This window comes from Capsicum annuum, chromosome 2 (genome assembly GCF_002878395.1).
Source record: "Capsicum annuum cultivar UCD-10X-F1 chromosome 2, UCD10Xv1.1, whole genome shotgun sequence".
Lineage (NCBI taxonomy): Eukaryota > Viridiplantae > Streptophyta > Magnoliopsida > Solanales > Solanaceae > Capsicum > Capsicum annuum.
The window spans coordinates 73,159,071-73,186,468 of NC_061112.1; the positions used below are offsets into that span (position 1 = coordinate 73,159,071).

The following is a 27,398-nucleotide window of genomic DNA, read 5'->3' on the forward strand; positions in this document are numbered from 1 at the left end:
AAGGGTGTCACTTTAACCTTCTTATACTCCAATTACATTCACATGCCATGCATATTCATACAACATCCTCCAATATCAAGTTTGGATTCATTTATCCTTCCAATCAATCCATTAAACCAAATTGAGCCATAGACATAAATAATCATCAATTCAATAGTATATCACCATATCTACCTTCCATAACTCAATTACCATATCCAACTTTCATAACCCAATTACCATATCCACCTTCCACAATTCAATACAACCAAACCATGCAAAATAGTCTATAACCCTATTTCCATCACCTTTCAATAATAACCAATACATATAATCCTCTATCACACATATAAATATGGAAAAGAACAAGGCAAACAATATTCATACCTTAGAATTCACCTCTTGATTATGCAATCCTGTTTACACAAATAATAGGTGCCGTTCGAAGCTCTCGAGATGACAAACGTAGTTATCGGATTACTTTGGAATTTCTACGGTTGAATCAAAAGTAATTTAAAGGTCAAATTTGGCTAGGGTTTGTTCTTTCTCAATTATTGATGATGAAAATGAGTTTTTGAACTCATATACATGTATATATACACATATTCCCGTCCATAATATCATAGGGAGTGACCAAAGTGCCTTTAAAATTTAAATAATGTCAAATCTATCCTTTGGTGGACTGTTTTGATAAGCTAAAGTAGATCGACCATAACTCTTTGATCCGATTTAAGATTTGGGTGAAATTGGTATCGTTGGAAAGATAATTCAAAGGGATTTCATTTCGTATAAAGTAGTCCACCCAGTTCGTCCTGTACAAGGAGTTATGGTCGTTTGAAGTTGACCCTAAAAATCTATTTTGAGAGGCTGAAGTAAAACGAGTATTACTCCTTACTCAGACGTTGGATTTGGATGAAACCAATTGCATTAGAAAGAAGACTCAAAGATATTTCTTTTCATAGGTTGGAGATCTCCCAGTTCATTATATTAAGGGAGTTATGATCATTCAAAGTTGACCCAAAAAATTGGCTGGCCTCAGTAGTTTGTGTGTGAGAAATTTTCCTGCACATTTACTATTCCCAAATATCCTGGCCACCGTTTTATAGTTTCAAACGTGCTTGATTATATCCGTAACCTATTTATTTTTGGAAATCTTTATATCGTTGGAAAGCTTATTCAATAACTTTCACATGGAACCATCGACGGGCAAATTCCGGTATTAATAAAAAAAAATTAATTTCATATAAATAAGACCAATACACGTACTTGAATACGCTAATACATGTACTTGAATACGGGGTGTTACATCTCGTTTCCCTCTTTCTCCTCCGTCACTCTACCGTTGGCTTGCTGGAGGTGACGATCGATGAGCTCAAACAGTCTTGCCGCCCCTCTCTCTCTTATTTTTTTCCACGCCACACTGGAGTTGATTACCGATGGACGGGCTTCGATCCCCGATGCACCAAACAACGTCGCCGCTACATCTTTTCCCATTTTTCTCACCACTGCTGCACTGTGGCAGGCCAGATCTGGCCAGATTTGATTATCCGACGTTGCTCTGACAAATGCCATTGAAGTTAGGCCATTGTTTTCTTGCCTGTCTCTGATTATACCATTCATTTGATTTGTTTGTGTCTATTTGCTAATTTATCCGACATTATATTCTCCGGCGAGGCTATTGCTTGCTTTATGTTTTGTACAAAGTTGTTATATCCAAGTTAATGTTGTTTTGCCGGAGTTTGATTGAGATTTAGATGAAAAATATTTTCCAAAGGCTGTCACTTTTGCTACTTTATTTCTATTGTGGAAAGTTTGAATTATTGTTTAATATTTTGCTTGTTTACTGCTCCTTTACAATTTCCTTGGATAATTTCGTCCCTCACATTTATTTACACTGAAAATGGACATATACTACATTACATAGGCCGATGACAATATCTCTCCGTCGTATTTGTGAGGCCACCCCATAACAAAAGACGGATTTTATTTCTCAAGTTTACTTGTCTGTATCAACATAAATACATGACCAATGACAATATCACTCCCTTGAATTTTCGAAGTTGCCCCATAACAAAATACGAATTTTGTTTTCTCAAATTTACGTATTTTATGTCAAACATCATTACATGGCCGATGAAGAAATTCTCCATCGATTTTCGAGTCCTCTCTGAATAAAAATACGGACATTACATATATAAAAACGTAACAAAACTAAATAAATTTGAGCGATGACGAAATCTTTACAATATCACAATAAGACAAAAATTTTTACGATTCGTATCTTGGAAAGACGATTTAGGATGACCGATAAATCAAGTAATCACTCGTATCCATGATGCATCTAAAACTTAATCCGAGCACATGTTATAATAAAATTCTATTTTTATTTATACATCTATATATATATATGTGTGTGTGTGTGTACACTTGGTTTTAATCTACTTTAATAATTATTTATTTGTTCTTAATATTTCTATCAAGTGATTATACATGTTCTCGATAATACACCCCGAGGTGACATTCAGAAGCGAGTTTCCGAGCCCTATGTTTGTACTTCTATTTTTCATTTGTATGATTGTACATAAAGATAAAAGTATAGTGAAAACTTTACTTTTGGAGTGTCGGGTAGGGACGTTCTTTACTTACATATTTGTTAACACATGTTTAGGCAAACTTAGGTCGTTTACACAAACAAATTAAATTAATTAATTAATTAATTCACACATTTACATCATAAATATTGTATAGTTTTCCTTTTCAAATAAAATCTTTATTTTTCTCTCCGTAATTTCGGTCAACTAGATAGTATTATTTGTAAAATACCATTTCTTATTATAGTATATAAAAGACACCTTCTGTTCAAATCACAAAATACATTCTTTTCACATGAAATCTGTACATTTTTATACATATCTTTTACATATTTTCATTACAATAAAATTTTTTATATACTTAATATACATACACCTTTGCATTATTTGAAATATTTATACCCCCTCCCTCATTGATAAATTTAGTCTAGCCAGGTACCATATTTGTGGATTCTAAAGGGTGCCTAACCCCTTTTCTTAGAAATAATTTGAACCCTTACCTATAATCTAAATTGATTTTCGCAATTGAAACATAAATCATATGTGTTAGATTTTCTTATTTTCCTTTAAAAATTAGGTGGCAACTCTATACAAAAATTTAATTCTTTTAGAGTCCGTAAGTCATGTTTTGTTTAACCTTGATAAAAAGAGGGCATGACAAGTATGAAGGAGTTTTGTTATTGGCGGTGGTACAGGATGCAGAGAATCACATCTTTTCGGTGACTTTTTGTGTAGTGGATAAGGAATGTGATTCCTTATATTAATATTTTTTAAAACAAATAAGAAGCTATGTAGATAATATCGTTGAGTTGTGTATAATTTCTGATGGGCATCCAAGTATTCGAAAGATGGTTTTAATTGTCTATCCTTCAACTCAATATGGTTGTTGCATGAGGCACCTTGAAAAAAATATTCGAAATAACTATCATAATTCAAAGGTCGTGTCTCATTTTATAAAGCATCTAAAGCGTATGATAGAGTTGAGTTCTTTGACCATTTTAATCAAATAAGGGATATGGTACCCAAGGCAGCGAAACATCTCGAATGTGTCGGATTCGACAAATGGAATCAGGTATTTTGTCCGAGAAATAGGTACATTATTATAAATTTAATATCTTGTTTGAGTTTATTGTAATACTATGTCTTACTAAATGATTTTTTATATAGGTATAATATTATGACGTCAAATATAACTGAATAGGTGAAGGCAGGGTTTGACATTGAAAGAGAACTTCCCATTGCCGCTCCATTTGATGAAATAAATATGATGTTTGCAAAATTATTTAATGAGAGACGTATGGAGTTGCTCAACTCACCAAACAGACTTTTTTATTCAATGAAAAAATAAATATCAAAGTATATTCATTCGGGAAATAAGTTATTGACCCATCAAATAGTCAATTGCACATTCAACACCAACGGTTATAATGATGTTGTCATGGCTGATCTTCAAAGAAGAAACTGTACATACAGAGTTTTTGACTTAGACAAAATACCTTGTCCACATGCTATGGCAGTGCTTCGATCCCAATATTGTAACTCTCTGATTCTACACCCTGGATGTCACACTGTGCTTACGACTCCGAAGGATCACAAGCTAACCCATAACTGGTACCTGCCGTGAGCACTAAATAATAATACTGAAAATATATGCAGAAATTAGGCTGAAAATGCCATAAGGTTCATAAACTGAAAACAAATACTGAATATTGATAATAATACTGAAAAACTAAACAGTTGTCTGAAGTAGTTTAGTCCGAAAGCCTCTAACTGTCTGAATATGGAGTTGATAGGTCAAGTTACCAACTAACATCGACTACTGAACATTCTAAATCTATGAAAAATATTGAAATAAAATAATATCCTCGATGGATGAGGACTCACTACTGAATCTACCGTTAATATCCTGAGCTGCTAAGTACGGTTAGGACCCTAATCGTCCGAACCTATGATATGAGACATCATAGCGCAAAAGAGAAAGTATGCATCAGTACATGGAATGTACTGGTATGCTAAGTGAGGTAAGACTGATATACATTTCTTCATATGCATGAGATGATAACTGACTGAATGAACATCTGAAGTAACTGGATGTGCCTATATGTAAAACTATGACTGCTAAACATACAATACTATGCATGTAGATATACATCATGTATCTGAGATTATACTGAAAATGAGTACTGAATTTTGATGACTGAGTAACTGATATTGATATCCATGGTTCTGTAGAACTGACTGAGCTCTTTATTGAATACTGAGACTGAAACTATGATTGTGGGACTGTTCATCTTACCGACATACCCCGATATAAACTGATTTGGGGTCCAACCTATGACCCCAGTTGGAAGGGTGTTAGTACCTTACCACGGGATACTAACAGTGCTGGGTCAATCCTAATCTGGCAGGAAGACTCATGAAATATATATATATATATATATATATATATATGATGGCGTCAACCCTAGTCTGGTAGGAGGATGACTTATCATATGCTGGCTACGTAGTTCTGTAATGTAGGGGCTGCTACTAAGGGTTAAACCCTCTGCTGGCAGGAATAACCTCATCCCTGGGTTTGATCGGTGCTGAATCCTACTCCTAACTGAATCGACACTAAACTGATCACTAGACTGTACTAGGCTTGACTGAACTGACACTGATTGTGTCGACTGACTGAACTAGATTGAGTTCACTCAGTTCTATTACTGGCTGAGTACTATTATTTTTGACCTTTACTGGGACTATTCTATAGCTACTGCAACTAAGTAAACAACTAGATTTCGGGTGATAAATACCTCCAGGACTCAATAGCATAATAGATAAAACATAGCAAATCTTGAAAGCATGGCAATAGTCAATTGTTCACAATTCATTCACTAAGACATTTTGTCAAACACTTGAAGGTTATGAACTTGTACATGAATGAGTTCACATGCTAATATGTCATGATAACACTATTCAATTCACATCGATATTCAATCAAACACTTGGGGAGCATAATTAATGCACATGGTAATGAACAACACATAAGCATCATGACTACAAATTAAACTTGCAATTTCAAGGGTTTTAACATGGGAATTACATCAAATAGCATACATGCTATCTTATGTTCATGAAACTTATCATTAAATTTTGAATTGAAACCCATACAATAACACAAATATGAATACAACCCAATTTGTACATGTAAATCATGAATCTAAAAACTTGTTTTAAAAAGGGTTCTTGAACTCCAAGAGCGGAAGGAAACCCAAGGATGAACACCTAACATACCTTGATTGTTGATTTCGTGAAGATAGTTGTGGATTTCTTAGAATTTGGACTTGAGTTTGATGAACTTGGGTTTATTTCTTGAGAGGGTTTTAAGAAGAATGAATGTATTTTGCCCCTTTGGGAGCTTAATTTAGTGTTTTGGCTGAATTGGGTGAGGGGAAAAGGACCTAAATACCATTAGAAACTCGTAATTGAGTGACCAAAGTATGCCTAGTGACGTGATACCCGACGTGATGCATTGATAGATATCTAACCCGTCACATCGATGGGGCCAACGTGATAGCCAACGCGACGTGTTAAGATTGCATTGGCTTGCTATTTTGGCCATCCAAACACGTTTCAAACGATGTTCGAAAATTCTGAAACTCACCCAAGATGACCTACTACCATCCTTGACTATGAATCGATTTAAAAATCGATAGTCTAAGGCCGGAAAGATCGTAAATGATGTCATTTAAATATCGAGGCCAAAAAGAGACTAAGTGTCAACACCTAGTTGAAATTTTTTAAGCCTGGAACTTCTTTTGACATGCTATATAGGACTGAAATGACTAGGACTTTGCAAGGTCTCACAAATATGGGGCACAGTTTGGAAATCAAATTTATGAGTCCTTATCTTCATATTATTTAGTGGAAAAATAAATAATTACATATTGTGAGGATATTAATTCGCTACCTCCTAAATATTCTTGGATTGTTTCTGTGGAGATTATGGAGAAGAAATACCTCATTCATATGTCGACCCGAGAAAACCAAGATGAAAGTGAATAAAGAGGAGGCGTGGAGTCGGAGAATAATTTCCAACAAGAAAAAATAAGTACTTCATATGTAAGACAGTCAGCCAGAAAAGAACTACATGTCTGGATCGAAATGCACCATAATTGTTGTAATAGTAAATAATCTTGTTGTTGGTTTAGTTATGAACTTGATAATTTTAACTCATTATTGGTAATGTATGTTATTTATTATATAAAATATACTTTTTATTATGATCCAACAATTAATTTGTGCACTAATATAAAAAAGGTAACATAAAATTAAATAAATACAACAAAGTACAAAAGTAATAGATGACTAATCTATTGCAACAAATCAAAATAGTTCTTGCTACTGGACTGAGTTCTCCCAATAGATAACATATCTGTTGTAATAGAGAGGTCATTTGTCAGAAGAAATCAAACCTCTTGAAGACCTATTTTGTTCTCTTCCAATAGATAACCTATATGTTGCAACAGATGAGTCATCTATTAACAGAAATTAAACCTCTTGAAGATCTATTTTAATCTTTTCCAACAGACGATCCATATGTCGTAATAGGTGGATCATCTATTCAAAGAAATAAAAATAGTTTTTGCTACTGAATTGAGTTCTTCCAATAGATAACTCATCAGTTGAAACAGATGAGTCAACTATTGGAAGAAATCATACCTCTTGAAGACCAATTATGATCTCTTCCAATAGATGGGTCATCTATTGAAAGAAATCAAACCTCTTGAAGACTTGTTTTAATCTCTTCCAATAGATGACCCATCTATTGTAATAGATGATTTATTTGTTGACAGAAATCAAACTTCTTGAAGGCCTATTTTGATTTCTCCCAACAGATGGGTAATCTGTTGCAACAGATAACCTATTTATTGGAAGAAATCAAACAACTAGAAAGACCTGTTTTGATTTATTTCAATAGATTAGTTATTTATTGCAACAAATGTCTATATTTATTTGATTATTTTTAATAGATGAGTCAGCTGTTGTAATAGGTTAGTCATTTATTGCAAAATATATCTATATCTATTTGACTAATTTGATGTGAAATTATTTATATTAAACCATTATTAGGAATAAATAAATTGATTTAACTAATATTAGCTTTCAATCAATAAGTTCAATTACAATTTTAATTAATTTCATAGTAATTACATAATCAACTAAGTGTCCTGAATAGAGTGATTAATTATATAATTTAGTGTGAAATGATTCATATTAAACCATTATTAATAACAAATAAATTGATTTAACTAAAATTAGTTTTCAATTAATAGGTTCAAGTACAATTTTAATGAATTATATATTAATTACATGATCAACTAAGTGGATTCATTCTTAATAGAGTGATCAATTGTCTAACTTGATGTGAAATGATTCATATTAAACAAATATTAACAATAAATAAATTGATTTAACTAAAATTAGCTTTCATTTAATAAGTTCAATTGCAATTTTAATGAAATACATAATAATTACATGATCAACTAAGTGTATTCGTCCCGAATAGAGTGACCAATTAATTAATTTGATGTGAAATAATTCATATTAAATTATTATCAGTAATAAATAAATTTATTTAACTAAAATTAACTTTCACTTAATAACTTCAATTGCAATTCTTATTAATTCCATAGTATACATGATCAACTAAGCGTATTCGTCCCGAATAGAGTGATCAATTGACTAATTTGATATAAAATGATTCATATTAAACCATTATTAATAATTTATTTAACTAAAATTTTCTTTTAATTAATAAGTTTAATTACAATTTTAATGAATTACATAATAATTACATGATCAATTAAGTGTATTCATCTTGAATAGAGTGATCCATTGACTAATTTGATTTAAAATAATTTATATTAAATTATTATTAGTAATAAGTAAATTGATTTAACTAAAATTAGCTTTCAATTAAAAAGTTTAATTACAATTGTAATTAATTTTATAGTAATTACATGATCAACTAAATGTATAATCTATTGCAACACATTATAACCTATTGCAAATGATGTCTATACCTATTTGATAATTTCCAATAGACGAGACATCCATTGTAACAGATAAAACATATGTTGTAACAAGTGTCTTTATCTGTTTGCTTATTTCCAACAAATAAGTCATCTGTTGCAACAAGTTAGTCATCTGTTGCAATAAATGTCGATATTTGTTTGATAATTTTCAACAGATGAGACATCTATTGCAGCAAATGAGTCATCTATTTCAACAGATAATGTATCCGTTGAAATAAATGACTCATCTGTTTGATAATTTCCAACAGATAAGTCATTTGTTACAACAGTTAATCATCTATTGCATTATGTACGTCTATATCTGTTTGATTATTTTCAACAGATAAGACATCTATTGTAACTGATGATATATCCGTTAAACCAGTGACTTATTTGTTGTAACGTATGTCTATATTTGTTTGATCTCTTTCAACAGATGAGTCATCTGTTACATTATGCAGATGTCTATATCTATTTGATAATTTTCAATAAATGAGTCATCTGTTGCAACTGATAATGCATTTATTGCAATAAATGGATATCTGTTTGATTATTTATTACAGATGTGTCATCTGCTGCAATAGATAATGCATTTGTTGCAATATTTGAACTTAGTAATCTATGTTTAGTAATCATTTATAAGTTTCAAATCTAAGAATAAAATAGAATTCATGACAACAAATGGACTTCAATTTAAATTACTAAACTATTGTCATCATCAATTAAATAATGCAATTAACTAAAATATTAAAAATAAAATATTATCATCAATAATATTTTTACACATCCAGATAAATAAATAACAATCCAAATCAGGGCTCCAAACTTTTACAGGCTGTCCCAACAGCCCAAACCTCTTGCATTCTTGCCACTGTGTTGTCATTTAATAAGGTCCTTAGAGTTGTCATAATAGTACCAGCTAGCAAACATTCAATAAATGCAAGTGAATATGACCCGTACGCGACACCACTCTCATTTTCGAGAAGGTCCTATTTTCAACCTTCAAAAAACCATCTTTCATTGAGAAACTTCTCTGGAAAGTGATTCATTGTGCCAATTTGTTTCAATAATTTTGAAAACAACTCCAACAGTGGATCCATACAAATTAAAAATTACTACTCTTCAAAGACTGGTAAGTTATAGTCGTAAGCATTTATGACTTCCTCATTCATAAGTATCTCAACAGTCACAAAATATTTATTCTTCAAGTTCATCACTACAAGAATTTTCTTTGCCCTAATCCAATCCATGACACCTAAAAATGGCCTCTTTCTCTACAATAGTCAATGATATCATCAACCCATACAAACTCAACAATTAACTCCTAAATTTTTCTGCCACAGAGAGTTGTCGCTTCTTCACTGAGTTTGTTGTACCTACTTAAGAAGTTATTGTAGTAGTTGAGGTCTATGATCCTATCACCAAGATCATAGTGCTTTGTGAAATTAAGGTTCTCCCTCATGAGGTAAAGAATTTATCAACATACTGATATAAGAATGCAGTTTAAATAAGTTAGTAACTTATAATAAAAATTGAAAAGATACAACAGATGGGTAATCTATTGTGTAGGTTTTGAACCAGTTAATAAATTGCCCATATATTGCAACTTATGCAAAAGATGGGTAATTTATTACAATAGATGAACCATTTGTTGTAATAGATGAACTTTTTGTTGCAATAGATGGTCCATCTGTTGCATAGGTTCTCTGAACTTGTGTTAACAAATTACTCAATATGCGGCAACTTATGCAATAGATAGGTAATTTATTACAACAGATAACTTATTTGTTGCATAGGTTCTCTAAACCTGTGAATAGATTACCCAATCTACTACAAACTAATGCAATAGATAGGTAATCTGTTGCAACAGATGATTTAGAATATTAGAAATAAAATATATAAGAAGTTGAAAAAAGTAAATTTACCTAGTCCTTATACCAAACTTTCATATCTATCATGTTCTTGAAGTCTTTTGGCCTAAATTCATGTATGGATTAGAATTTTAAGGCCTTTTTGGATCTAATCTGTGTGTTCAACTTAGACTTCTTAGTGGCTTTCACAACTTATAGATATTCACCTTCTTCAGTTGTCCCTACTCTCCAGTGGCCCCTTAAACTTGCTCAACATTGAACGGAGGAAGAGTTGAAATTTTTCTTGATTTAATACCTGATAGTACCTTTGAAATTGATTTTTTCCTCCTCTTAACTTCTAATAGAGTGAATGGCTCTGTCAGCTTCCTTGATGGTATCACACAGCTCTTAGATTTCAATTCCTTGAAAATAATAGTCAAAGCATCAATACTATTAATCAAATTTTCATGTATGTCATTGTAATCTTGGCATTCATAAGTAGAACATATGCTTAAAGAGGAACCAAAAAAGGTGGTATGCCCACTAAAAGGGGTGAATCTACCATATCCACCATAGCCACCGCCATCCAGTGTGACCATCATCATGGTCAACTCTTTTTTTAAACAAATTTTTATGAGTATCATCAATATGCTCATCATCATGCCTGAGACCAACAACACCAAGTCCATTACCATTAGCACCACTAGCACCAACACCACCATCAACACCATCACCATAACAATATTAACATCAATAGCCAAATCTGTTGCAGCATTAATAAAAATCTCAACAACAGGCTCAGCAAGAACAAGCTGACCTTCCTTAGTTGCTTCTCTTTTGATGGTCATTGCTCCAGCTAATTCTTTCTTTATCAAGTCCACCTTTGGGTCTAGTTTAGTTTCAACAATACCAAGAGTAAGAAGAGAAGACATCTCTAAATCTTGCGTCAGTAGGTACAAACCAGGGATGCACAACTTAAAAATAAAAGTAGATATATTAAAATCAAATAATAATTTGCAAGACATTTGCAAAAGATTAGTCATCTGTTGCATTAGTTTGCATTAAATTAGGTAATCTGTTAACAGGTTCAGAGAACCTGTGCAACAAATGGATCATCTGTTACATAAATTGTAGTAGATGGATAATCTGTTAACAAGTTTAGAGAACCTATGCAATAAATGGGTAATTTTTTGCAATAGATGGGCCATCTGTTGCAACGGATGACCCATATGTTGCATAAGTTGCAGTAAATGAGTAATCTGGAGAGATAAGTTGCAACAAATAAAGAATTTAGTGTAATAGATAATTTATCTACTGCAATATGTTAACTTGAGTTAAATTATATATTTAAAAGAAAACTTACTGCATCATTGATGTTGGGTGTATTTATGCATTCTAGTGCTACTATTCTAGCCTATTTAGCCTTGTTTTAAGGATGATTCATGTGATTAATGGGGTGATAATGATATAAATGAGCATTTATGTGTCCAAGTATGTGTTTACAATGTTTAATGGTGGTTTCACATGAGTTCTGTTTCAAGTTGAGCATTTAGAGTTCAACCGAGAAAACTAGTATAACTAGCTTGAGCTAGGTGTTTTTCTAGTCTATTATGTTGGGTTCTAATGTGTTTTAATGAGTTATTAAGGTTTTTATTATGTATTTATATGTGAAAAACTTAGTTATAATGTTCAATGGTCAATTGGATCAAGAAAAGAGTCAAAACAATAAGTTAAAGCTCAATGTCAATTTAGCCTACGCTTAGCTCATGTTTCTAGTTCATCGTTGAGGATGTGTTGTTTTGAGCTCTAAATTGTTGTATTTAATGATATAGAATGCTTGGTGAATGGATAATTATGACATATGAAGGATATAAAATCTTCAAATCAAGTGGAAACAACTCAAAAAGGCTTGGAATGGATCACGGAAGCACAAAACACAGCTTGACGACAATTTGTATACCTGAAAAGTATTGGGAGAGTGTGGACTCGTGAGAATGATCCTTGGCACGTGAAACACATCAATGGGTTCAGAAGGCACCTAAAACAGTGAACCGATGCGAAGTTGATGCGTCGCGTTGATGTGTTCAACGCAATAATCAACGCGATGCGTCACTGGGTTCGCAGACGACCAGAAAACTGTTTCCTCGTTCAACAAGGCATGAGATATTTCTTCCACTATAAATAGGACATCTATAATCAACGTGACGTGTCACTGGGTTCGCAGACGACCAAAAAACTGTCTCCTCGTTCAACAAGCAATGAGATATTTCTTCCACTATAAATAGGACATTATTCACATGTTTTTACTTACTTTTGGACATCCTTGGAATATATTGGAGGCTACACAACTTTTTTTTAGGGTTTTTATCATTCTTTTATTTTAGTTTCTTTCATGATTTATATCATCAATCCAAGGGATTGGATGATGAATATTTCCATTAAAGGCTAAAACTCCGTGGTTAAGGCCACGATCATGATTACTTTCATTTTGAATTAAGTTTGTTAATTTGGTTATCATTATTGGTTGTTTGTTTATTCTTGTTTTAACTATTTTAAGGATTATCTACCCTTAGAATACATCAATTGTCAACCTTATGATCTTGGGAGAGGAAATAGGGAGACATACATGGGATTAAAAAAAGTATGGTTCTTGTTTCTTTATAAAATAAGAAATTTAAATTAGTATCTAGGACAGGGATGTACTTAGATACCTTACTTTATTCACACATAGGATGATATTTGTAAAGAATTTAAGTGAACAGTTACATCCCCGCTCAACGATGTAGTTGTAAGGTTTAACTTAGGTAAAAGATTAGAGGTTGGAAAACTATGATCATGTAATTAACCCTATGAATCAAAAACCAAGATAAGCAAGTTAACGAATGAAGTTCAATAACATAGTATGATTGTTCGTAAGCCTTAACCCTAGGTTTTTATCCTTTGATTGTCCAAAGTCATTTATTTTTCCACATTAGCTTAGTTTATTTTTAATTTACAACTCTAAAACTTTATTTGTTACTCTTCTCAATTTGTTAAACTAAAATTGGATAGTCGGTGAATGCAAGTCCCTGAGAGATCGATACTTAGGATTTCTTGAAGCCACTTTTATACTTGATAAGACCACGTATACTTACATATGCGCTGTCAAGTTTTTGGCGCCATTGACGGGGACTTCTTGTTAGGTAACTATCTTATTTTTAGTTTTTCTATATTGAGTTGTAAATAGTTTTTGTTTAGTTTATTTTTCTTTTCTTTTCTTTCTTTTTTTATGACACTTCTTGATATGTCAGCCTGGGATAGATGGTTTTCAAGTGATGATGATTCTTGTTGTTTCTATAGGGGACCACATCAAATGGTTTATTGTTCAAATTTTGATAGAAGTGCATAGACGGGACCTTCACAATATGATGCAAATACTTCGAGGAAGTCTGAGTACTCAAAAACTAATATTATGAAAATTATGATGAAGCCACTGCCACCATGTTTATAGTGGCTAAGCAAAGAAATATATTGGGAGGATATTAGCCAATGTGTAGGGTAAACACAAGAATCGCAGCCATTCGATTGTCATCCTGATCTTGAGACTGAAATTGAGAAGGTGAATAAAAGTGAGTGTGTAGTAGATTGTGTAAATTATGGAGTAGGATTGATTGGGCCTCACTCGAAACACTTTTCTACATTATGTTTAGATGATGTCTTGTCTGTGAAATAATTTAAAATAGTAGAAGAGTGTGAAGATGAGGAACATGAATCTTATATTCTTGATTTTACACTGGATAAGCGACATAAAAACACACCTCACTTGAAGGCTGAGTGGTTTATCATGCACATTCTATTACTCGGTTCATTAATTTTTATACCACTCCCTATGATCGAGGAAAGAAGATGGATACGATGTTGGAGGTGAAATTCATATCCTCAAGGTGGAGGAAAAAGTTGATGGGTCGTGCCACGACACTAAATTAGGCTCTTTTTAGGAGGCAACCCAAGTTAATTAGGTATGTTTTCTTTTTAGTTTTTTGTAGTTTTTATTTCACGTAGTTTTTGTTTTTGGTTGAGTCACAGGTTAATGGGAAGTCTGAGTACCATAAACTTGAGCTTGAAGCATAGCAAAGACTGAGTGTGGGGTCCCATGGATCCTCTTTTTATGTGAAGATACTACTAGCTAGGCCTAGAGGCCTCACGGAGTATTTTTATCTCTTACGTTTAAATTTACTTTGGGAACAAAGTAGATTTTTAAGTGTGGGGTGGGGAAATTCTCCCTGAGACCTCTAGGACTTACTAGTCCTAATTATACTAGACACTTAAACATATTATCAAAAACTTAACAGCGCCCAAGCGCACATGCAAGTGTACGTGGTCTTATCAGGTAGTAAAGTGACTTCAAGAAAGCCCAAGTATCGATCTCTCAGGGACTTACGTTCACCGACTATCCAATTCTAGTTTAACAAATTAAGAAGAGTTACAAATAAATTTTTAGAGTTGTAAACTAAAAATAAACTAAGCTAATGTGGAAAAGTAAATGACTTTGGACAATCAAAGGATAGAAACCTAGGGTTACGGCTTACGAACAATCATACTACGTTATTGAACTTCATTAGTTAACTTGCTTATCTTGGTTGTTGATTCATAGGGTTAATTTCATGACCATGGTTTCCCAACCTCTAATCCTTTACCTAAGTTAAAACTTACAACTACATTGTTGAGCGCGGATGTAACAACTCACTTAAGTTCTTTACAAATATCATCCTATGTGTGAATCAAGTAGGGTATCTAAGTACATCCCTGTCCTAGATACTAATTCAAATTTCTTATTTTAAACAGAAACAAGAACCATACTTTTCTTAATCCCATGTCTGTCTCCCTATTTCCTCTCCCGAGATCATAAGGTTGACAATTGATGTATTCTAAGGGTAGCTAATCCTTAAAACAGTTAAAACAAGAATAAACAAATAACCAATAATGACAAGCAAATTAACAAACTTAATTCAAAACGAAAGTAATCATGATCGTGGCCTTAACCCTGGATAGGAGTTTTAGCCTTTAATGGAAATATTCATCATCCAATCCCTTGGATTGATGATACAAACCATGAAAGAAACTAAAATAAAAGAATGATAAAAACCCTAAAAAAAAGTTGTGTAGCCTCCAATATATTCCATGGATGTCCAAAAGTAAGTAAAAAAATGTGAATAATGTCCTATTTATAGTGGAAGAAATATCTCATGCCTTGTTGAACGAGGAAACAATTTTATGGTCGTCTGCGAACCCAGTGACGCGTCGCGTTGATTATAGCATTGAACACATTGACACAACGTATCTACTTCGCATCGGTTCACTATTTGGGTTCCTTCTGAATCCATTGATGTGTCTCACGCGCCAAGGATCGTTATCACGCGTCCACACTCTCCCAATACTTTTCAGGTATACAAATTGCCGTCAAGTTGTGTTTTGTGCTTTCGTGATCCATTCCAAGCCTTTTTGAGTTGTTTCCACTTGATTTGAAGCTTGTATATCCTTCATATATCATCATTATCCATTCTCCAAGCGTCCTACAGCATTAAACACAACAATTTAAAGCTCAAAACAACATAATATCCTCAACGATGAACTAGAAACACGAGCTAAGCATAGCCTAAATTCACATTGAGCTTTAACTTATTGTTTTGACTCTTTTCTCAATACAATTGACCTTTGAACATTATAACTAAGTTTTTTCACATATAAATACATAATAACAACCTTAGTAACTCATTAAAACACATTAGAACCCAACACAATAGACTAGAAAAACACTTAGCTCAAGCTAGTTATACTAGTTTTCTCGGATGAACTCTAAATGCTTAAATTGAATCAAAACTCATGTGAAACCACCATTAAACATTGTAAACACATACTTGGACACATAAATGCTCATTTATATCATTCTCACCCCATTAATCACATGAATCATCCTCAAAACAAGGTTAAATAGGATAGAATAGTAGCGCTAGAATGCATAAATACACCCAACATCACCACCCCACACTTAAAGCCTTGTTCGTCCTCGAACAAATATTAACTAAAAGCATCATGAGCTGGAAAGACTCTACCCTTCTTCTACATGTAAGAAATTCAAGCTAGCACTACATTGACTACATGGCATGCACGTTTACAACACTAAGCATGTTATACACAATTAAAAACTCAAGAATCCTACTCCAAAACATCCTATCCTCAAGAATTTACTCAATACTTGGAAAACTCATGCATATTTCTCAATCAAGGACATCATACAAATCACCCACATTCATTAAACATGTGCCCTCACAACAAGAGTTACCCATAATCACTCACAATAATGCAATTTATAACATTATGGGTACAAGAATCAAATTACGCTCACTCTCACGAAGAATTCACAAGTTACACACAATGAACCATAGACTTGCCCTTAGCATAATGCTCCACTAATAGTCGAATTTAAATCTTAGGATCAATTAGGACTTTTTTCGACTTGTAATGTAGGATAAGGGATGGGTAGAAACTATTTTGGCCAAGAATAGTGACTAACCTCTCTAAGCGCTTTAATACACTACATCATACATTTAAAACAAATCTGTAACAATCAAATTACACCATTTTTGTATACCATCTCTTTTATTTTTGCCCCATCTCTTTTAAGTACTTTCACAAACACTTGGTGGACGCATAGTTTACTACCACATGTATACATTTTTCTCTTTTTCACAACCATGGCAATATTTCTATAAATTATATCACACTCATCTACCAAACATCAATTATAAACACCAATAACTATTACCTTGGGACGTCAATTTCACTTTTTTCTTCTCTAATTTCTTAAACTCCTTACTAAATCAATTTTTTTTTTTCAATTAAAGCACTTAGGAGCTTTTTGGATCAAATTATAGTTTATCAAAGAAGGGGATTAGGCTACATATGAGGCTACCAAAGAAAATAAGCTAAAGGCTCAATGGAGTTTAACTAGGATAATGCACAAAGGGTAGGACGAATAGAAGGTATAAAACAAGGCTATCAAACAAATGCCTAAATCATCTCCTAAATCCACATTCTTTATTTCGCTTCACACACATACCGGGCAAGTTCTAGACATCATATGCAATAAGGAATATACAAAAATTCTCACACACACATGGCACATGCTCAACTCAATAGGATCATCATAGAGTCCCAACCAACAATAGAATAAATTCAAAATTAAGCCCCCAAAGTACAAGAGTCATAAACTTGATTCTAAGAGTCTCAAAAATAGCAATTCACTCAATTCAACATGCTTTTACAAGCAAACCCACTTGCATCATGTAATAAAAAATAGCATCAATAAGACTATCTCACTTATTCCTAACCTAAAATTTTTTAATTGAGCCAAAATTTGAGAATTTCCCCACCCCACACTTAAAAATCTACTTTGTCCCCAAAGTGAATTTAAAGGTAAGAGATAGAAATACTTCCTGAGGCCTTTAGGCCTAGCTAGTAGCATCTTCACATAAAAAAGGGATCCATAGACCCCACACTCAGTCTTTGTCATGCTTCAAGCTCAAGTTTATGGTACTCAGACTTTCCATTAACTTGTGACTCAACCAAAAACAAAAACTACGTGAAGTAAAAACAACGAAAGCTAAAAAGAAAACATACCTAATTAACTTGGGTGGCCTCCCAAGAAGCGCCTAATTTAGTGTCGCGGCACGACCCAATCAAATTTTTCCTCCACGTTGAGGATATAAATTTCACCCCCAACATTGCATCCATCTTCTTTCCTCGATCATAGGGAGGTGGTACAAAAATTAATGAACCGAGTAACAGAATGTGCATGATAAACCACTCGGCCTTCAAGTGAGGTGTGTTTTTATGTTGCTTATCTGGTGTAAAATTAAGAATATAGGATTCGTGTTCCTCATCTTCACACTCTTCCACTATTTTAAATGATTTCACAGACAAGACATCATCTAAACATAATGTAGAAAAGTTCTTCGAGTGAGGCCCAATCAATCCTACTTCATAATTTACATAATCTACTATACACTAACTTTTATTCACTTTCTCAATTTCAGTCTCAAGATCAGGATGACAATCGAGTGGCTGTGATTCTTGTGTTTGCTCTACACAATGGCTAATATCCTTCCAATATATTTCTTTGCTTAGCCACTGTAAACATGGTGGTAGTGGATCTATCATAATTTCCATGATATCAGTTTTCGAGTACTCAAACTTTCTCGAATTATTCACATCATATTGTGAAGGTCCCGTCCACGCACTTCCATCAAAATCTAGACAATAAGCCGCTTGATGTGGTCCTCCACAAAAAAAACAAGAATCATCATCACTTGAAAACCATTTATCCTAGGCTGGCATATCAAGAAGTGTAATAAAAAGAGAAATAAAAAAAATAAAAAAAAACTAAACAAAAACTATTTACAACTCAATATAGAAAAACTAAAAATAAGATAGTTGCCTAATAATAAGTCTCTGGCAACGGCGCCAAAAACTTATTGCGTCCCTATGCACACACAAGTGTACGTGATCGTACAAGTAGTATCAAGATTTAGACAGTTAGATATCGTTCCCACGAGGACTAATAAACTATAAATTTAATCAATCTTTAGTTTAAGACAATTAGGTATTAAGTGTTTGAGAGTATCAAGATGATGTTGAATTTATGAATAAAAATGTAAATTATTAAACAGTGAATAAGTAGTGGTGACTAGAGCAAAGCAAGCAACGGTTTTAATCAATAATGATGAGGATTCCAGGGTTGAGGTATTTCGAACAATCATATAATTCTCTATTCTTATCACAGTCTAATTGGTTATCGGGTTGTTGATTCGCAAGGGTTATGCCATGATCTGGGTCTCCTGACCTCAAATCTTCTACCTATTGAACATTGTAGCTATAACTCTCGCAGAGATACAACAATTCTTCTAGATTCATAAAGTTATCTTCTTGCATTTGAACCAAGCAAGGCTTCTAGATATATCCCCATCCTATATGCTAATTCAAACCCTTTATTTTATAAATGGATAAGAACCTTGCTCCTTAATTTCTTCATTCTATCCTACAATTCCTCCCGGATGCACATAGAAATATAGATTTATTCTAATGGTGGACACTCATCAAAATAGTAAGCTCAAGAAATTAAGAACAACCCAGATGATAATTCAAAAAGAAACTATGAATAGGAATATAAAAGAGTAATCATGTTCTTGGACTCAACCCCAGAATTAGGGTGTTTAGCCACTCATGTTTGAATTCAACATCCTAAATAAGTAATTAACCATACCCAAAAATAATTCTTGAAGTAAAGAAGTTCAAAAGAAATATTAAGAACCCTAAAAGAAAGAATTTTGCATTTTTTTCGCCGCTGCTATGCTTGCCCAAAATGTCCTTGGAATTGTGCTCACGTATTCCTTTTATACTTAAGAAAATTTCACCAGATCTGCAGTCATGACACGATGCGTCGCTAATCACATTGAACCAATCAACGCATCGCGTCAATATCGCGTTGTCACACTGGAATTCATCTTTAAAAATCAAGCTAAGTCAATTTATTCACCACACGATGCGACGCGTTGACATCGCGTCGTGTCACTGGAACTTGCTCCTCAAAATTTGGCTAAGTGTCAAAACTTTAGGCATCGACGTGACGCATTGACATTGCATCAATGCACTGGAATTTGATCTTGAAATTTCTTCTAAGGCACAAAAATCACACACCGACGCGACGCGTTGACATCGCATCATTGCAGTGGAAGTTGTTCTTTAATATTTTTGCTAAGGCACAATATATTACCAGTTGACGCGATGCGTTGAGATCGCATCGTGTCACTGGTATTTTTCGCCAGTTTTTTTCTTTCTTCTTGTCAATCCTCTAGATGTTTTAGCCTTCAATCCACATGGTCTTTCGCCTTTTCATGATATGTATCCCATTTTCTTCTAAATCTATGAAAAATTAACCCTGTATCTCTAATCACATTGGTTAGTCATGAAACACAATTTAACTCACAGTTTAAAATATTTAGCACACTTTTTATTCTCAAAATAAGTCCAAATATGGGTTAATAGAGGTATTTGGACATATAAATATGCCCAAGATCAATCATCGGGAGGGATGAAGAAATCAAGGGGATTCATCTTTGTGTTATTCTTGGCAGACAACCACCTAAGGATTCTTACATGAGAAACCTCATTAGAGTAGTTCTTGACCTGTTGTCGGAGGTGAGGAATGACTTCGAATGACCAAAACTAAAAATATAAACATGATTCAATAAAAAAGTTAGAATAATTATTCAATAGAATAAATAAATGAAAGACAAAAGAAATAGTGATGAAGTTTATCATGAAAGCCTAAGGAAAGCCGTATAAGTTGATCGTCTTTGGAGATAACTTTGTTAGTAAATATTTGATAGTCAAGAAATAGCTTTCACACTAAGAATGCATAAATCAAACTAAGCACAATGGCTCCTTGTGCTTCGTAAAAATCTTTTATTCTATAGATCAACCATCAACTGTCTAGCTTTATAGATCGGTCGAATAATGACCAACAACTCATTTGCTTTTATTTACCTTTGTTGGTTTTGTTGGGTAGCTTGGTTAGTGTCTTGCCTTTCTTTGATGCTATTAGAGTCCTACTTGCTTTTGACTTTTTCAAGGGTGTTACTGTGGGAAGTAGTTCAGATATTACAACAGATGGATCATCTGTTGGAAGAGATAAAAAAAGATCTTCTAACAGATGATTCATCTGTTGAAAGAAATCAAACCAATAACAGGTCCTATTTTGATTCTTTCCAACAGATGATCCATCTGTTGCAACAGGTGGGTCATATGTTGGAAGAGCTGTTTTGATCTCTTCCAACAGATAACTCATCTATTGCAATAGATGGGTCATCTACTAGAAGAAATCAAACTAGTAGCAGAACCTATTTTGTTTTCTTCCAACAGATGACCTATCTGTTGCAATAAATTGGTCATTTGTTAGAATAATTCAAGCCATTTAACCAATGAATATATAGTTGTTTCCAACATATTACACATTCGTTGGGTAATATTATATATCAATAAGAAAAAGAACACCACCACCACCACCAAACTGCTATATCACCACACACACATACACTAGAACAACACCAATATTTTTGTCAATGCACTAACACGGCCATCGACAATACCAATAATACCAACACCATCACCAACAACACCAACAAACAAAATATACCTAGAACAAAAAAACACTAATAAAACAACCAAACAATACCAACAACATCCACCACCAACACCAACATTCACCAACAACACCCACCACCAACACCAAAATTCACCAACAACACCAATAAATACCAAGTGTATTGATTCAACAACAGATAACCCATCTATTGCAACAAGTGGGTTATTTGTTTGAAGACCTATTTTTATTTCTTCCAACAGATGATACTATTGCAATAGTTGGGTCATTTGTTGAAAGAAATCAAACAAGTAACAGGACTTATTTTGATTTCTTCAAACAGATAACTCATATGTTGCAACAGATTGGTCATGTTGGAATAAATCAAGCCAGATAACCAACATATTGAACATCTATTGGGCAACACTGTATATCAACAAGAATAAGAACACCACCATCAACAACACCAAACTACTATATCATTACACACACGTGAACAACACCAGTGTTTTTGCCAATACACCAACATCAACACCTCCACCACCAACAATACTAACAACACCAACAACATCAGTAAAACAAAACATACTTGAACACAAACAACACCAACAAGTAAAAGACTTTTAAGGACATAATATTGGTCGTAGGTTAGATTATGTAGTTATACAACTGCTCCATTTATGATTGTCTAATTATCATGGACCGATAGGTTGTCCAACTAATGATGGTTAACAGCAAGCGTGCCATACCTTTGTTGATCCAGCATAGGGACCTTATACACCCACCCGAAGTGGTGTCACAACTTATGGCTGCAAAGACTAAGTGTGACCATCGGTAATATTTGCATTTGTATCTTCATTCACTATTTGAAGTAAATTCGCATGCTGGTCGTGATTACCATGACATGTAGGTTTGTATAGAATCGCCCTGGGAGCTTTCACTTTACAGTTTATTTTGAGTCAATTTCTAGGTTAGATCTATGTGATGTGGCAATGCATCCTTTATGATGAAAATTATGCTTTACTCATGCTTCTTCGGTTAAATGTTTTGGTTGTCAATTGTAATTGAAGGTATATGCAATGTCTTTCTGTTCATGTGGGTGTTGTTATCCCGATTTGTGCTACTTGACAATTTGTTAGTGCCGTAAATAAGTTGATATTTCCATATGGTAACTCAAGGACACGGGTCCAACTCAATTAGAAGTTACTGAACCTGCAGAAAAGTTGGTGCATTAAATAGATGCTATTCTTCAGCTACATTAAGCATAAACATTTACTTGTTGGTCGATAATTGTATAAATCTTTAATAATTCGAGAAAGAGTTGTTCCATACGTTCATTAACTAGCTCTGCCTAATACTTATAATTTTTTTTTAATCTCAAAACGACCTTTCTCCAATGTTTCCACATTAGAAATTACGTTGTTGATTATGCTTTGACCCATCCGTACACACGATGGGTTCAACAATAGTTATTAGAGGTTTTATGCTGCAGTGCATCTATCTATATTCTCTTGATATCTGCACACCTCTTAAGGATAGTGTGAGACCTAGCAAAATTTCTTATTGCTTGTTATCACCTTGGTTATTTGTCTAATATGTAAGTCTCAGTTATATCTGGTGACCATCACAACATGCTCATTTTTTATCGCTTAGTATGGGAAGTTCTTGTTGATGTGATTTCGAGTCCTTTCTCGACTTATGTATTTAACAAGGTTTGGATATAGCTTAGATGGAGGGACATAGACAGTGAAGATTCATATAGCTAGCCTCAACTTAGTTGAGATTAAGGAGTGGTGGTAATTATTGGTCCTATAGTTTACCAAAATTTAGATTTCAAACTTTAATTAGATATTTTCTTGTTCTTCAAAACATTGATCTTGAAGTCGCTTTTGTTCCTGAAACATTTATATTAATCAATCATCCAAGCATCCAAATCTAACTAACTATACTATGCACTATTAAAGTACCAAGGTACAGCAACAGGTTTGGATATTCAGATTTGGTACTCAATCTACTTTTCTTTTGTTGGGGCAGCGGTTGGATTATTTGATCACTTGGGAGAGATACGGAATATGTCATAGTTAAGGTTGAGATTCCATTTTTTTGCAAGTGCAATCCAGTTTATTCTGATGCCAGAAGAGTAGTTGTTGGATGCCCAAGGAACACTAAAAAGAAAGATCAAGGACACCATCCTCCGTTTGAAACTCAGATATGGGTTCGGTCGACCATTCAAAAAGCTTGAATCCAACCAGGTAGAGGCGAACAAATTTGCCTTGATTTGGAATAAGATAATTATAACTTTTAGAGAAGAAGATATTCTGAATGACTGTGAGGTTGAGTTGTTGGAGCTGTTAATAGAACTTTATTGAAGGGAAGAAAGGCTAAGGTTTACAATATAATCTGAAAAGCATAAAACTAACTAAAACAAGAGTAGGCTATATATACATAGCCAATAACCTAAAGGTCCATAAACTAAAGGCCCAATAACATATGGGCTAACATCCCCCCTCAAACTCACAATGCAACAGCAATAAGCATTGAGAGTTTGTCACACAAAAAACGAAATCGAGATGCCGACTGAGCCTTCGTAAAAAGGTCAGCAATCTGCAAAGACGATGGAACAAAAGGAAGCGATATGGTCCCGAGCTGTAAATGATGACGGGTGAAGTGACAATCAATCTCAATGTGCTTCGTACGCTCATGGAAGACAGAATTCTTTGCAATTTGTACCGCACTTTTGTTATCACAATGCAGGGGAGTAGGCATAGAAATGTGAACCCCCATATCTGCAAGAAGCCAACGTAACCAAATAATCTCACATGTAGTCACAGCCATAGCACGATACTCAGCCTCCGTGGAAGATCTAGAGACAACATCTTGTTTCTTGCTCTTCCACGAGATTAAAGAGTCTCCAAGAAACACACAAAAACCAGTGGTGGATTTACGATCATTGCGATCTCCATCCCAATCAGCATCACTATAGGCTCGCAACTCGAGAGATGACGTCGAGGGAAACAAGAGATTCTGAAACTGAGTGCCACGAAGATACCTTAGAATACGAAGTACAGCTCCCCAGTGCACAGAAGTAGGAGCAGTAACAAACTGGCTAACAACATGAACTGCATGTGCTATATCTGGACGAGTAACCGTAAGGTAAACCAAACTACCCACAATAGTCCGATAAAGACTCGGATCTGATAATGGAACACCATCACTAGGAGAGTAACGTGCATTGATTTCAAGGGGAGTATCTACAGTCCTGTTGTCAGAAAGACGCGCCCGTGTAAACAAGTCAGATATATACTTAGTCTGAGAAAGAAGATACCCTTTCTTAGACTGAGCCACCTCAATACCCAGAAAATAACGCAGCAAGCCCAAGTCCTTCATTGCAAATCGATGAGCCAAATCATGCTTCAATAACTCAATACCACTATGATCATCACCAGTAATAATCATATCATCTACATATAAGGACAATAGAATTCGCCCTGCACTTGTACATCTAACAAACAATGCTGAATCATGGTTACTCGGGACAAATCCAAGGGAAGTAATAACAGTGGAGAATTTCTCAAACCAAGCACGAGGGGCTTGTTTGAGACCATATAAAGCTTTTCGAAGCCGACAAACTTCACCTGGCTGGTGGTCAATACCTGGGGGAGGAGTCATATAAACTTCCGCGTGGAGATCACCATTCAAAAAAGCATTCTTGACATCCATCTGAAATATCTTCCACTGTCGAACGGATGCAACAGCAATCATAGTGCGAACAGTCGTCATCTTTGCTACGGGGGAAAAAGTCTCCTCATAATCCATACCATATTGTTGTGAATACCCTTTTGCCACAAGTCTTGCCTTGTATCGCTCAACAGACCCATCAGATTTTGTTTTTATCTTATACACCCATCGACAACCAATCGCATGCTTACCAGGTGGGAGAGTAACCAAATCCCATGTATGTGTATGATGAAGAGCAGCAAGTTCCTCAGCCATAGCATTCTGCCAAAGAGGATCAGACACAGCCTCTCTATACGACTCAGGTTCAGACAAATGATGTATGTTTGCAATAAAGGAAGCAAATGAGGCTGAATATGTAGAATAGTAAAAATCTGGCAGTTTGGTGGACTTACAAGGTCGAGTAGACCTCCTCAGAGGTGGTGGGTCTCCAGTCTCAACAGTCGAAGGAGCAGACTCAGGCACAGGCGAGGCTGAAGCACTATCAGGTGGCACACCAGATGGCATGGATGAATCCGGAACTGGAACCTCTATGTCAATCCCAAAGGGATCAATAAGCCGAATATCTGACTTTGTCACATCATGGGTTTTAGCTGGAATGGAATAAAAAGGAATATGTTCCAAAAAGGTGACATGTCGTGAAACATATAATTTCTGACTTACAGGATCATAGCAACGATATCCTTTTTGTCCAATACCATACCCCAAAAACACACATATAGCTGATTTTGACCCTAACTTATTTCGTTCAACATGAGGACGAAGAACAAAGCAAGTACATCCAAAAACTCGTAATGCAGAATAATTCGGCGGGTGACCATATAGTTTCTCAAACGGAGACATCCCTGAAGTCAATGCAGTAGGAATACGATTAATCACATATACAGCAGTTAGAACTGCTTCTCCCCAAAAAATACTAGGAACCTCTGCAGACAAAAGTAAAGAGCGTGCTGTCTCAACAATATGACGATGTTTTCTTTCTGCCAGACCGTTCTGCTCAGGAGTGTCGGTACAAGATGACTGGTGTATGGTACCATCAGAGGCAAGTAACTGAGTGAAGTCATTCGAGGTATATTCACCCCCTAAGTCACACCTGAAACACTTTATCACAGCCGAATGTTGTGTTTTAACAAGGGCTCTAAAGTTGTTGTAATGCCAAAGAAATCAGATCTGCGTTTCATAAGATACACCCAGGTATAACGAGTATAGTCATCTATAAACGAAACATAATAGGTCGATCCACCCTTAGTGGATACTGGCGCTGGTCCCCATACATCAGAATGAATAATATCAAAAGGAGCAACAGAATAAGACACACTTTTATTAAACGGTAAGGCAGAAAATTTTGCCAGTTTACAACCACTACAATCTGAAATATCACTAGTGTTCACATGACCCAAAGCACCACTAGAGACCAAAAAACGTAAACGTGAAACTGACACATGTCCTAATCTGGAATGCCAAAGATAAAACTGAGAAGACAAAGGACTCAAACGAAAAGAAGATAAATCTATGCTAGAGGCAGCAACTACAGACACTTTGAGATTCTCCAAGACATAGAGTTCCCCCAACCTACGGCCGGTCCCAATCACCCTCTGAGTGTGTTGGTCCTGTATAACACAAACAGAATCAGAAAAAAAAACACCCAATTACCAGCCTTACACAACTGACTGACCGAAACAAGATTTAAAGCAAGTTTGGGAATGTAATAAACATCAGAGAGGACAATGTGAGGGGTAGTAACAGAACCAACACCCTCGACTGACATAGGTACAGCACTCGCGGACATAACAGAGATTGGTGAAATGGGTGACAAAGAACCAAACGATGACAAATGAGGGGACATGTGATGAGACGCACCAGAATCCAATATCCACAAGGAGGAAGGAATACCTGAGGTACTAGAAGAAACTGAACCCGAATGAGACATAGATGCTGACATGGCCGTAGGATTAGAAACGAAGAACTGTCTGAACTGTTCGAAAACCTGGGGATCCAACGCAGA

General features: G+C 34.6%; 1 pseudogene; it reads left to right on the top strand.

The window, feature by feature from the left end:
- The first annotated feature begins 11,657 nt into the window (after positions 1-11,657).
- The window catches only part of LOC124896186, a 35,895-nt pseudogene continuing 20,154 nt past the window's right edge, over positions 11,658-27,398 (top strand).